General features: G+C 39.8%; 1 protein-coding gene across 2 annotated transcripts in view; it reads left to right on the forward strand.

The window, feature by feature from the left end:
- The first annotated feature begins 4,448 nt into the window (after positions 1-4,448).
- Positions 4,449-14,024, forward strand: part of LOC136868747 (zinc finger protein 665) — a 114,335-nt gene continuing 104,759 nt past the window's right edge. The window contains exon 1 of one of the 2 annotated variants that reach the window (XM_068227109.1): positions 4,449-4,569. The gene's annotated coding sequence lies outside the window, so the exon portion shown is untranslated. The remainder of the gene's footprint in view (positions 4,570-14,024) is intronic. The other variant, XM_068227110.1, reaches the window with a different exon arrangement.

Here is a 14,024-nt window from a genome sequence, read left to right on the forward strand (position 1 = left end):
GACTTAATTTGTGATTTACCCCCTGAAGTGAGTTATTAAAACCATTTAAATCGTGGAGGGTTAAAGTATCCATCTAGTTTCTCACTTGAAATTGGAATTCAGGTGTATAAAATTTTTGAAGTTCTTGTTTCTGATAGTTACAAAATGTTATTTTTGTATTCTGAGGACCCAAAATCTGTGCTTAATCATCTGGTACTAGAAGCAATGCAACTTAGTTCCTCTACAATTGTATGTGAATGTGGGAAAACATTAGTATATCTTGCTGGCCGGTGTGGTACCATTTGGGCGAATGTATTGCTAAATAACTACAGTAAAATTCAAACAAATGTTTGTGTGGAAGAAAGTGCCTCCAAACGATCTTGGAAAGATGGTGCCGGAAGTTCCAAGAAGAAAACCAGGAAAGCTGCCGTATTTATGGACATCTAAAGTTATGGAGGTAATGCCTTTTATTATTACACATTTTATTATTTTTGTACGTTCGTTGTCTCCATGCTTTTATCAATGAAATATATGATTTGTTGAGTGCGTTGACAAGTAAGACAATCGTTATGCTTTGAATGTTTTTATCACGTTCTAAACCAAATTTTCCTAAAATTATGTCGGCCTTATTTACTATATTTCGAAAGATCACAGTGTTATTGTTTTCATCTGTTTTATTAATGCAACCAATCGTTAATATTTCGTAACTAAAAGACAAATTATATCGCATTACAACGATATGTGCATGCATTGCGCGGGTCGGACGGACCTAGCCGACCGCCTCTTTGCGTGACGTCACAGAAGTTACACTACGGCCTGATCCAAGACCAACTACAATTATATCAGACCGTAATCCAGAAAAAACATGGCGGACATCGGTGGGCGATATGCGAGGTTGAGGGTAAGGTTATGCATGTTTATTCCGAGTCACCTAAAGAAAAGATCACAAGTCGAACGTCATAAAATGCAACTCATTAACTCGAAATATGAATAATTAAAAACCAAAAGTAGCGTTATCGCGTGTTGTAAGTCTAAATGTAATTTCAGAGGGGAAAATAACAAAAGGAGAATTATTGTATCAACGTCAGGTTGAAACAGACACAGAGCACTGTATAAAAATATTTCACATATGAATCTCCGGTCAGCAAATACGGTATATAGATGTCAACAAAGCATTATTATCCTTACATGAAATACTATGACTCCTCCATTAACCACAGCCCATTATGTAAAACACGCAAACAAATTTCTCCAACAATATTTCAACCCTCCAAAATCCACCTGTATTGTTGAGTAGGTACAAGCGATATTTGTATGATACACTTGACCATCTAAAGCACTCGTCACCTTAAAACTCACCAGAATTGATGGCATAATTGTATATTATATGAAAAAGAATATAATCGTCATGTTCACTCACGGGAAATGGGGTTAGGTTTAGTTTAGCCTACGCACGTTCATTGTAAAACGTTGAAAATTAATTACATCATTCTTGCACCACCGTTTAAGATTAATTTCGTCTCTAAGTCATAAATCTTGATCATGATTTTCCGGATCTTTCTGAGACTGATTTAATTTTCTTTGTAGTAAGGTACGTTGGCTGATAGGGCATCATTAGTTTAAACTTCGGAAGTTTGCGCGGCACTCGAATTAGATCATCACCTTCTATGGGTATATAATGTCTTCCCTTACAATACATTTGATTTCAAAAATGATAAAATGATTAATGCACAGAACATTATTAGGCCTATGATTCGGTTCGAGTTTTTCCTTACGAATGCTCTTAACCCAACTTTGCCTTAATACTAGGTCTTTTGGAAACGGGAACACTGAAACTCTTATACTTACATCCAGGCACACAGCACATTAAACTATACACATATTGCATAGGTAACTAAAAATGAAGAAAATACTTTCAGAGAACAACACGAGAATGAACATTAACCTAATCACTACCGATATTGTTGGAATAAATAACCTCTTTGATAACAAACAACTTCTTACGGCACTGCAAGAGGATCTATTACCTTCTTAAGACTATAAATAAATATAATGTACGATTAATAATATTCAGATTTCCGTAAATATTTGGTAACAACACGACTTTCACAAATCAAAACAAACGCATGCTAACACTCCAGCTGCCGCCATTATGGACAGTTTCGATAGGTCGGTTAAGGTCTGAGATATTGCAGTTGGTCTTGCCTGATCATTACGAAGGCAGTGATTTAACTCGATTTCACATTACGAACGACCCAACTTGTTCCTGTGGAGCACTGCGGAGAATCTCCGGGCGATAGTGACCACTTGTTTATTCATTGCCCCCAATATGCACATCACCAGGACATTTTAATGCAGAAATTACTCAAAGTTCAAGTACCTTTCCCTACACGACTTTCAGTTTTGTTGCACCAACCTTAGCCTACGATCATTACTATTTTAAACGAATACCTTGATAACACTCACATTAAATTGTAATTATGATCTAGTTTTTCAGTTGTTTTGTTCCGACATGTTTGTGCGGTGGCACTTCTATATGTTCCTGGCAACGAGCTAGAATAACATAGAGGGGCTGTACACCTGACATCAGCGCTCCCTGCTTGAAGCAAGTTGATAAGGGGCAGCCATGTTAACGGTTGTCAAAACAAAGCGAATTGGCGCGAGAGCATATGTTGAGATGACAGGGAGATCGTGCATGCCAATTTAATTCCCAAGTTTTAAGAAGTGAAAAGATAGATTCTCGCTTTCAAGAATGCCAGCCGTAAGCTCAGCGTATGGTTGTACTAATCGGAGTAATAAAACCAAGGATATATCGTACTTTAAGTAAGTATTACTGAATTATAGCAGAGATTCCTTTTTGTAATTTCTGTTTGTAATTAAATCCATTTTATTGTTTACTTAGCGAAAGTACGGATAGCCACGGGAATTATTTGTCGAATTTTGTTCCAGATTTCGTTTAAAGAACAAGGAATTAACTGAACAATGCGTTGTGAGGGCGAAAAGAGATAAATGGTATCCCACTCAATTCAGTTGCTTATCCTCTGTACATTTCCAGCCCTATTTAATTTTCATTCACATTTACAAATAAAGGAAATGGAACGCCCACCACCAAGAAAACGTAACCACAAAAAATCACGCATTTCGTTCAAACGTACACCAAGTATGATAAATACAGCATTTTACTGCTATTTTTGAAATGTATACAGCCTTTATTGTAGATGTCTGTTGCCTTGGTTTTTAAAACTATGCCACACTTCATAATGGACAACTTTCAAGCTAGTAATCCCAGTATGATATGGTAATGGGAAAAACATGATATCCCCCCTATATTATAATAAATAATTACACTAAACGATTATTGTGGTAAAGTATTCATGGGCCGTCTCTGTGGTGCACTGGTTAGCGTGAGCAGTTGCCACCCCTGGAAGCCCGGGTTCGATTCCCAGCTCCGCCACGAAATTTGAAAAGGGGCACGAGGGCTGTAACGGGATTCTATCACTGAGTAGAAGTGGGTTCGACTTCCACCCCAGCCATCCTCGACGTGATTTTCCGTGGTTTCCCACTTCTCCTCCAGGCATGGTACCTAACTTAAGGCCATGGCCGCTTCCTTCTCCCCCCACAAGGCCCCTGTTCAGCATAGCAGGTGCAGCCCTCCCTCACAGTTGTATCCCCCGACCCAATGTATCACTCTCCAGAACACTGTCCTTGAGGTGGTAGAGGTGGGATCCGTCGCTGAGTCCGTGGGAAAAACCAACCCGGGAGGGTAAACAGATTAAAAAAGGAACACAGTACTCATGAGGATGCAATAATTTTAAAAATATTAACAGAATGAGGTTGTAACCTATTATAGGTCCCTATGATTTTAAGGTTTCCTGTCATAAATATTTATGTCCATCGTTTTTATTCGAATTTACGCTTAACCACAACAGCCAAGCAGGGTAACGCTCTTGTTCCGATTTCGAGGCCTATTCGTATGTCAGTGTGCGATGTTTTCGAACTACCCTACAATCAACTGATCGTGATATTGGCCTCGTGCCCCAATAGATGAAGTGGCGGTATTCGCTTTCATGCTTCAAGCTTTCGGCAACGGACTTTAATTCTCCCCCAGCGATTCTAAAATGCGTATTTTCTACACTTTTCGCCATTTAAAGGCCTTGCCCCCTTGCTTGTGTGACAACAGGAAACATGGCGGACGTTCGTTCTATTAGGTTCACCCAGGCAGCGCTTCCGCCTCTCTATGTTATTCTAGCTCGTTGGTTCCTGGTGAGTAGATACTGTATCAAGGTTTTTATTACCTTCCGATCTTGTACCGAATGTAATACTTCCATGAACCTACTTATATCCGATATAATATTGCTTCTTTAAGTGCATCTATCTACGTGTGATCATGCTAAAAATTAGTGATGTAATCGTGTGCTTTTGTGATATAAGTGTAATATATTAATGGTCTCGTGACTGGGAAAGAATTTATTGAATCCCAAAGAAATATCCGCAAGACAAGACAAGATACTGTAGGAATTTTTAATATATGTATGGTGTGAGCAATCTGTGGAAGGTGGTTATTTTTATCTTCGTTAATTTCATTTGAAGGTGATGGTTCTTTTAATTTCAGTTTTTTCTTCATGGAAATTAGTGGTCCGATATGTTAGGCCTTTGAACTATGAGCTGTCAGATCTCTCATAACCCTTCTTTAGTATGAAGTGGGCAAGAGTTGTTCTTATGTTTTCTGTCGTTAAATGTTGAGACTGACGAAACCAAGTGTTCAAAAAGTGGAAATATCCAATATCACATTTTGGAAGGATTTTGGGTAACATTTTTCGTAACTTCTGTCATTTTCTCGTTATTTTGAGGTAAGTTATTTGTTTACCTACCTTACCTATGGCGTGACGCCCTTTTTCGGGTCATGGCTTCCCCAGTTGCTCTTTGTCAAACTTGTCTATCTCGCGCAGCAACTCTCCAATTCCGGACTTTCAGGATGTGTGCTGCGTCGTGATGTACACTATCTTCCCATCCGTTATGTGGCCTTCCTTCTCCGAAGTCTCCTAAGAATACCTCTGGGATTCGGTGTTCTTCCATCCTAATTAGATGACCTGCCCATTTAAGTCTCTTACCATACAGGGAATATAGTTCATTGTTGTATCTAATTCTCCATTCCCCTTGTTCGCATATTTTCCTCAGGATTTTCCTTTCGAAGGAATCTATTTTCTCCACGGTTTTCTTTGGGAGGGTCCATCCATCACTATACTGTGAATGAGGGTTTTGTATAGCATAACTTTTAGGTTCTGGTTTCTATCTCTACTTCTGAAAAGAGGTAGCACTGCGAAGAGTGCTCTGTTGGCAGCTTGAATTCTTCCCTGTATTTCTACCATTTCCTCATTCTTGTTGGTTAGATGTACGGTACACCAAGATATTTATACTCGTCCACCACCTCCACTTTGGATCCTTCAGGGACAAGTTGGTCATCTGTATATTTCCTTCTCCGAGCCTGCACCATTACCTTCGTCTTTTGTTTATTGATCTTAAGTACAATCTCTTTGCCTTCATTACTCAAGTTTTCAAATACTTCTTTAACTGTCCTTGTTGTCCATCCCATCAAATTAATGTCATCAGCATATCCAATTAGTTGAGCTGTTTTGTATAGAATTGTTGCACTGGTGTCCACCTTTAACTTTCTAATCACTGATTCTAGTGCCAGGTTAAATAGAGTTGGTGCTAAGCCATCTCTTTGCTCCAATCCATGATTCACTTCGAAGAAGCTACCTACTTCAGTCTGAATTTTCACTCCGCCATCGTATTTCTCATAGTTAATTCCACTAGTCGCACCAGCTTTTCTGGTATCTTGAACCCCTTAATATCTTCATTAATTTATTCCTGTCAATAGAGTCGTATGCTTGTTGAGAGTCGATGAACATCTGTATCACATCTATGCCCTGTTCCCAACACTTCTCCAACATTTGTTTCACAGTAAATATGTGATCAATAGTGGATCTTCCCTCTCTGAACCCTGCCTGGTATTCTAGAATTTCTTCCGCCAGGGGTTCTAGTCTCTTCTTCAGGATGGAGGTGAACAGCTTATATACTGTACACAGCAATGTAATCCCTCTATAATTGCTACATACCAACTTATCCCCTTTCTTGTATATTGGGCATATGATGCCTTTGCGCCAGACTTCAGGTATTTCTTCTGTATTCCACACACTCACAGTTAGATTGTATATAGCTTCTTGTAGTGTGGTTCCTCCGTGCTTTATTGGTTTTCAGTTGCTGCATGGCTTCTATCTCTTCCTGCTTAGATGGTGCTGTGACTTCCAATTCATTTGTCTCATTGTTATTCCTCGAAGTAGTTGGTGCTTTCCCTTCCATTTCTACTGGGTTCAGGAGGTGTTCTAAATATTCCTTCCATCTATCTTGGATCCCTTCTTTATCTCACAAAAGCTGTCCATCTCTGTCCTTACACATATTTGTTCTTGCCTTGAATCCTTCGTTCACTTCCTTAACTTTTCAGCAAGCCATATAGCTATTTTCTTCCTTAAATTCCTTCACTATTCTAGCCATTTTCTCTTTCTTCGACATACATTCCTTACTTCTTTATTCTGATTTTCAACCTCTTGTTTCTTCACCCTTGTTGGTCTAAGTATGCTTTATATGCCTTATCTCTTTCATCTATGGCTTTTTGGCATTCCTCATCAAACAGTGTCTAGTGTGTCCTTTGCCACGGACTTAACACTTTCTTTCAGAGCAATGAATTTTATTTCGACCGTTGCTGTTTGGTCCTTATTACATTTTTCTACCAGAACTTCTGCCATTCTTTCCCCATATCTTTCTGATACTTCCTTATATTTCAGTTAACTAGTATTGTATTTTTCTATCCTACTCACTTCTTTCTTGCTTTCATAATGCGACACCTTAAGATTGCCTTAACTAAAAAGTGGTTGGAGCCGCAACTTGTTCTTCTGTATGATCTGACATCCATGATATTGGATACCCATCTTTCCTCCATCACTACAGGGTCTATTCGATTACAGGTCTTTCCATCCGGCGATATCCATGTTTGCTTGTGTACCTTTTTATGAGGGAAACAAGTTGATATCACTTTCATGTTTCTGCTGTTAGCAAGGTCAAGCATTCTCTGTCCATTATCATTAGTACTGTTGTGTAAACAATGGATCCCTATTATTCCTTGATATATCTCCTCCTTAGAGATTCATACTGGCAATCTTTGAAACACAAACTATGAATCGCTTATGCATCGCTGTGCGACGTCTGGCTTACACCGAAGAAAGTGGAGAGGAACCATATTTGCCCCTACCCAGCTACAGCGGGATAAAGGTAAAGGATGATAATGATGATGATATCTCCTCCTTCCCAATTTGTGCATTTTGGTCTCTATTATCATCTTAGCATCGTTTGATGGGATTGAATCTAGCAGTTGTTCCAGTTCAGCATAGAACTGATCCTTGACTATCTGTTCCTTGTCTTCCATTGGTGCATATACATTTACGATTGTTAGATTATAGAATTGCATTTTAACATGCAGTGTTGCCAAACTTTCATTTATTGCCTGAAACTGTAGTACATCACCTTTGGCTCTTGTCCATACTATAAATGCTCCTACTCCTTCTTGTGCCTTCCTTGATTTCCTGCTACTAAATATTGTTTGGGATTCATGTTTCTGTTGGTAGCAAGGTCAAGCAATCTCTGTCCATTAGTATTGTTGTGTAAACTATGGATCCCTATTATTAGTTTTCTGGAGCAAGGTTGTTAGCCTTGTTCCAACCCCCAGCAATCCTGGAGGACCAATGTTTTCTGTTAGGTTGTTTCCCTTAGCTGATTGGTCCCCATTTAAGAGTTGGGAACTTGCTTTCTTCCCTTACATGACTCTGCCATGTACCTTAAAAATGTACCCGATGCCCAGAACCACAGCGTGGACGTGCACGTATCGGACTGTGTTTTGCTAGTGCACTTCCATTAACAAGAAGTGTACCCACAGGAACACATACTATCTGCGCACATTTTAGCGATAGATTTGCGTAGGGGTTTGAGGAGTAAGGAGGGGGCGCTTCTGGTTCCGTTAGTACTGCCAACTGAATGGAAATGAAATCTGGAATGAATCAAAAATATGATCGATCGATATGAATTTTCTAAATCTTTGTTATTTTAAGCCAACAACTGTGTCACACACACATTATATAACATTATATAACATTTCTTGATGCGAATCTTATTCCTAGAGTGAATTCTATAGTTTGGCTTTGCTGTGTAAATAACAACAGTACTTGTACGTAAAGTGTACGCCAGACGTCGCACAGCGATGCATAAGCGATTCATAGTTTGTGTTTCAAAGATTGCCAGTACGAATCTCTAAGACTGCCGAGGTCGACCGCTTCAGCACTAGGGTGTAAATCTATCGCTAAAAAGTGCCCAGATAGTACTACCCTTTTGACCCCCAGTTATTTGTTTAGCATATTCCATTATACACAGCGCTTAAATTTAGGAGGTGAACAATATTATGAAATAAATGCATGTAAAAAATAATAAAGAAACAAAAACGAAAGATTATAAACATAAAAAATAACAACAATATACACCACTTTTTCAATACTTATCAGTCCTTATATTTAGGATACAAATATTATAACTGGTGTTATATGTTGGGACAAGTTCCGCTTAACTGTCGTAAGCCTCCTCAGCCAAAGTAAACCTTAGCCTAAAGTTTGGTCAGGGCCCCGAACCTAGTGATCTTAAAGTACATGGTTCCCTAAGATCCGACATTTATATTAGATGATATAGATGTTGATTCCCATAGGGAAACAAATATTTTTTCCGAATGAGTAAATTTATAATACCAATATAAATGGTCCGTTATTGGACATTATAAATTTTCCAGCTAACTCATTCCTGGTTGCCAACGTTTCGCCCTCGTGTGCAAGGCTGGGCTCATCAGTTGGTACCTAGCACACCTACCAAGACGCTGGCTAGTGCATACCATGGAGGCCACTGCATAGGCTAATTGTAGCCACCGGCAGTGCCATGCACTATGAGAGACTTTGTCTCATTATCAAAAATTGATGCCTGCTTGGCCATCAGATGATATAGATATTGATTCCCATAGGGAAACAAATATATTTTCCGAATGAGTAAATTTATAATACCAATATAAATGGTCCGTTATTGGACATTATACATTTTCCAGCTAACTCATTCCTGGTTAGCCTATGCAGTGGCCTCCATGGTATGCACTAGCCAGCGTCTTGGTAGGTGTGCTAGGTACCAACTGATGAGCCCAGCCTAGCACACGAGGGCAAAACGCTGGCAACCAGGAATGAGTTAGCTGGAAAATTTATAATGTCCAATAACGGACCATTTATATTGGTATTATTTATATTAGAGCCAATCAGTAGCCTAAAAACTAGTGTGAAAACTTCTAACAATGTTCGACATAGCTAAGAGTAAAACCACTATAATCGTTTTGGCGGAGGTTAAAACATAAAATACGAAATAGAGCTGATAGTGAAGCAAATAAAATCATACAGGATATCATATTGCTATCAGTCAATCAATAAAAATGTGTATACATTTTATGTTCGTTGGAATGGAGAAGGAAATTAGAATAGTCATTATTTAAATCTCATTCCATTGCATAGACATGAGCGTCAGGTGAAAAGATCATGTATAGTAGTTGTCTAATGGAGTAGTAACACATCACAGGATTGATCACGCCTGAAATTGCGTAAATGTAGAGGCAAATATCCAGTTCCTTTAAAACAGGTGTCCTTGAATTTCTACTGGGAGCTCAACAAAGTCATAGATAGATGCAACACATGCGGCAACAGGCAGACGATTACCAGACCTCTTCAAGCGGCTAAGGTGACCAGCCACTGTTCTTCCAACATGAGGGACTTCAATTCACGCTCATCGTGTCTTATTTTCTCCATCTATGACTTTGTTGAGCTCCATTTTTATTGATTGACTGATAGCAATATGATATCCTGTATGATTTTATTTGCTTCACTATCAGCTCTATTTCGTGTTTTACGTTTTAACTTCCGCCAATACGATTGTGGTTTTACTCTTAGCTATGTTGAACATTGTTAGAAGTTTTCACACTAGTTTTTAGGCTATTGATTGTCCCTAATATAAATGCCGGATCTTAGGGAACCATGTACTTTAAGGTCACTAGGTTCGAGGCCCTGACCAAACTTTAAGCTAAGGTTTATTTTGACTGAGGCTGCTTACGACAGTTAAGCGAAACATGTCCCAAATTATAACACCAGTTATAATGTTTGTATCCTAAATATAAGGACTGATAAGTATTGGAAAGGTGGTGTATAGATAGATAAGGAATGGGTGAGCCCTGCCTTCGCAGGGCTCCACAAGTAGGTCTTAGAAGGTGGTGTATGTTATTGTTCTTATTTTAATGTTAACTAGCAGTTTCCCGCTGGCTCCGCCCGCTATGTACAAAGTATGATGTTGTTCGTTACTATTCTCACGGATGTATTTGCAATGTTTGGATTTAATGAAATAAAGCACATGATCTGCTGTGGTAATAGAATGTAATATTATGTCAACAAAACACTTGAAAAAACATCACACAAAGAAACTGAATTAAACGTTCCTTGGAACAACACTACGCGCCGAACTGTTAAAAAGTCCTTCAGAGATCTTCGTAATGGAGACAAATGTACTCATAACTTTTCTCAGAATCTACCAGTTTAAGTAGTTATTTCCTCAAAATAAAGTGCATGATCCACTGAGTGTTTTTAGACCAAAACGAATTGCATACCTCAATTAGAACAAAAGATATGATTATTGCTTCAATAAGAAAAAATGTGAAGAAATGAGACGTCAAATTGAATGTGCACTCATAACTCTCCTCAGAATCAACCAATTTGAATAGTTAAGAGCTTAAATGAAAGAGATTGATCCTCCGAGTGTTCTTAGGCCAAAACGAACTCCGTACCTCAATTAGAACCAAACATGATTGCTTCAAGGAGACAAAAAATTGAAAAATCAAATAATTTGAGGAAGGCGGAAGTTAAATGATTTTTTGTACCTGATGACAAATCTGTGCACGAATACCTTTCAGTTAAAAAAAAGAATGAAGGAAATCGACCGGATAGAATGGCCGGACTGACTTCGGACTTTAATTTTCATAATTTTTTAAAATATATAGATAATCTGATATCCGATACAGTCTACAATGAGATTTATTATATGTAAAAACAAAAGTCCCTCATGTTGGAAGAGCAGTGACTGATCACCTTAGCCGCTCGAGGAGGTCTGGTAATCGTCTGCCCGTTGCCGCATGTGTTGTATCTATTCAACTTCAGAGGTTAGACAGAGTCCTGTCTGTCGCCTCGGTAGGTGGTGGTGGTGGTGATTATTGTTTTAAGAGGAAGTACAACTAGGCAACTATCCTATACTAACACTGATCAGAGGGAAGATCTGGAAGGGGTCCGGCACTTTGAAAAACGAACGTATTGCCCAAAGAAAAACAAGGGCCACGAGGGTCATGAAAATGAAAGACTCCCTAGGCTTTGAAACCTAACACTGTCGTGGTTGGAAAAGAACAAGAGTTGACCATGGGAGCTCGGATAGGGTAGATGAAAGTGAGCAGCTGGGAACAATTAAGTGGAAGCAATGCCAGGACTAAGCTAAGGGCCCCACGGTCGCCAGTCCCTCGTTCCCACGTTAAGCGCCCCTGGGGCTCCTTTTAGTCGCCTCTTAAGATTGGCTGGGGGTACCGTGAGTGTTATTCTACAGCCTCCACCCACAGGCGGTGATCTCGCCTAAGGATCCCATGGTCGCCAACCCACGCTCCCAAGTCAGGAGCTACTTGGGTCCCTTTTAGTCACCTCTTACATCAGGCAGGGGATACCCTGGGTTGTCGCTTTCTTAACGTCTGAGAGGATATTTAAGAGCATTGTGGTGAATACTGGCACCAGTATTCTGTTTATCGTTCGCGCATTTACAGGTAGCTCGCAGCATATCCACACTCAGATTTTTCTGTATCTCTTGCCTTTCCTTTCCTCATGCTCTTGAGCACCTTCTCAGTCTTCAGTCATGTGATTCTTGGTTCAGTGTCTCCCCTAATTTCCCCCTCAACTCGTACAGAATTCGTCCATTTCTGTTGCCGTTATGGTTTCTTTATCACAGCACTTGTTCTTCATTACTCTATATAGCAGTTCCTCTACTGTCCTCTTCCAGTCTGTCTGCAAACTTATTCTGTTTCTTGTATTACTATGTTCTTAACAGGAAGTTTCTTAGCCCTGTATATTTCTTGGAGTCTGGGGATATCTTGGTTGTTGATTTCTAACCCCTGTATTTGTTTTCTTTATCTAGTTCCTTCTAACTGACTTCCAGCAGACGTGAGCAAAATTAAATAGCTCTTGCAGACCAAACATATTAAAAAAGGTAGTGTCTGTTCCTCATGTTAGAGGCAGCTGTCAAATGCGTCTGTACTTCAGGTTAGGAGCAGCCTCTGTAATCCTGGCAATAGGTATAAAATGCCCTTGATGACAAAGCGAACCGTCAGTTGAGAAATATCCTATTGCATCAATGGCTATCATCGACATCATCATCTACTAAAGGCAATGCCTTGTCGCTCTAGCCACATCTGGCGATCTTCTGATGGCCTCTTCATGTTGCTGTATGAAAAACACGCCAGTTCACCGACGGAGTTCTTGGTTGTCCCCTGATTCTCTCTCCCAGTACTTTACCTTGGATGATTGTTTGGAGAAGAGAGTCATGTCTCAGTACGTGTCCATGGAACTTTGTTTTCCTCTTCTTTATTGTAGCCATGCTGAGTTCAATGGCTGTGTCTCTTCGAAATTCAGATCATGCTAGAGCGCTCTTCCAAAACGATGAGCGCCACTTGCGCCCAAGTGACATGAAAAATGTGTGAGCGTTATCTTCCCATGGGCGGGGAAGGTTAAAGAAGCTAGTCCGACAACGACAAGTAAGACTAAGATTTGCTACACTCAGTATTGGAACATTGATCGGATGACATCATGAGCTAACAGAAATGCTGAATAACAAATGTGTTAGCATTGCCTGCATGCAGGAGACCAAGTGGAGACATTCAAAATTGCAATAATATGGGGATGGCTACAAAATAATTGACCAGCATTACCATATCACCATCACAAGTGTCAGGAGAGTGTTGCTAGGCTCATGTCTGTCAAGACTGATTCACCATTGATAACTCTCCATATTATATCTTGCTATGTCCCTCAAACTGCCTGTACAGAACATGAGAAGGATGAATTCTGGAAAAGTCTCGATACCCATCTTCGAGCGATTTCCCCGGATGAGTCAATTATCCTTGGAGGAGACTTAAATGGACATGTTGGGTCTCAGCGGGAAGGATATATGAGATGCGGCGGTGGATATGGACTTGGCATCCGAAACGATGATGATTGCCACATACTTAGTTGTGCAGAGGCTCATTGTCTGGTTATTACCAACGCATGCTTCAAGAAAAGGCTAACATATCTAGCAACCTATGCTAGTGGAAGCAATGCTACACAGAACGATTATATTGGATGGTTTGACAACAAGATTTGAAGCTGGTAACAGACACCAAAGTGTTTCCATATAACTGCTTTGTACTCAACACTGCTTGCTTATCGTTGATATTCTGAAAAATGTCAAACAACCTAAAACACCTAAAACTGGGCCAGAGCAAATCAGATGGTAGAGAATGAATGTCAGTGAAATGCACTGAAGACAGCCTTAAGTAACTTCTCTGTGAAGCCTGACCAAACAGCAGAAGATATGTGGAAAGTTGCTGTGAAACAGATACACGAGGGAGTAACAGTAACTCTGAGAAAACCATACCTAGGCAGAAATACATTGACAAGCAGATCAGGTGGAGGGATGATGAAGTCCAGCAAGTAATTAAAGGGGGGTAGGAGAAGATGGCCTTGAAGATTTGGTGGAACACACGTCTTGATGCTGACTTTCCCCAGTATCAAGTACATACTGAAATTAGCAGCAAAAAGAGCGGTGGCTGTTGCAAAAGACAGTTATTACAAAGATCTGCA

Source organism: Anabrus simplex, chromosome 1, assembly GCF_040414725.1.
Source record: "Anabrus simplex isolate iqAnaSimp1 chromosome 1, ASM4041472v1, whole genome shotgun sequence".
In the NCBI taxonomy this organism is placed as follows: domain Eukaryota; kingdom Metazoa; phylum Arthropoda; class Insecta; order Orthoptera; family Tettigoniidae; genus Anabrus; species Anabrus simplex.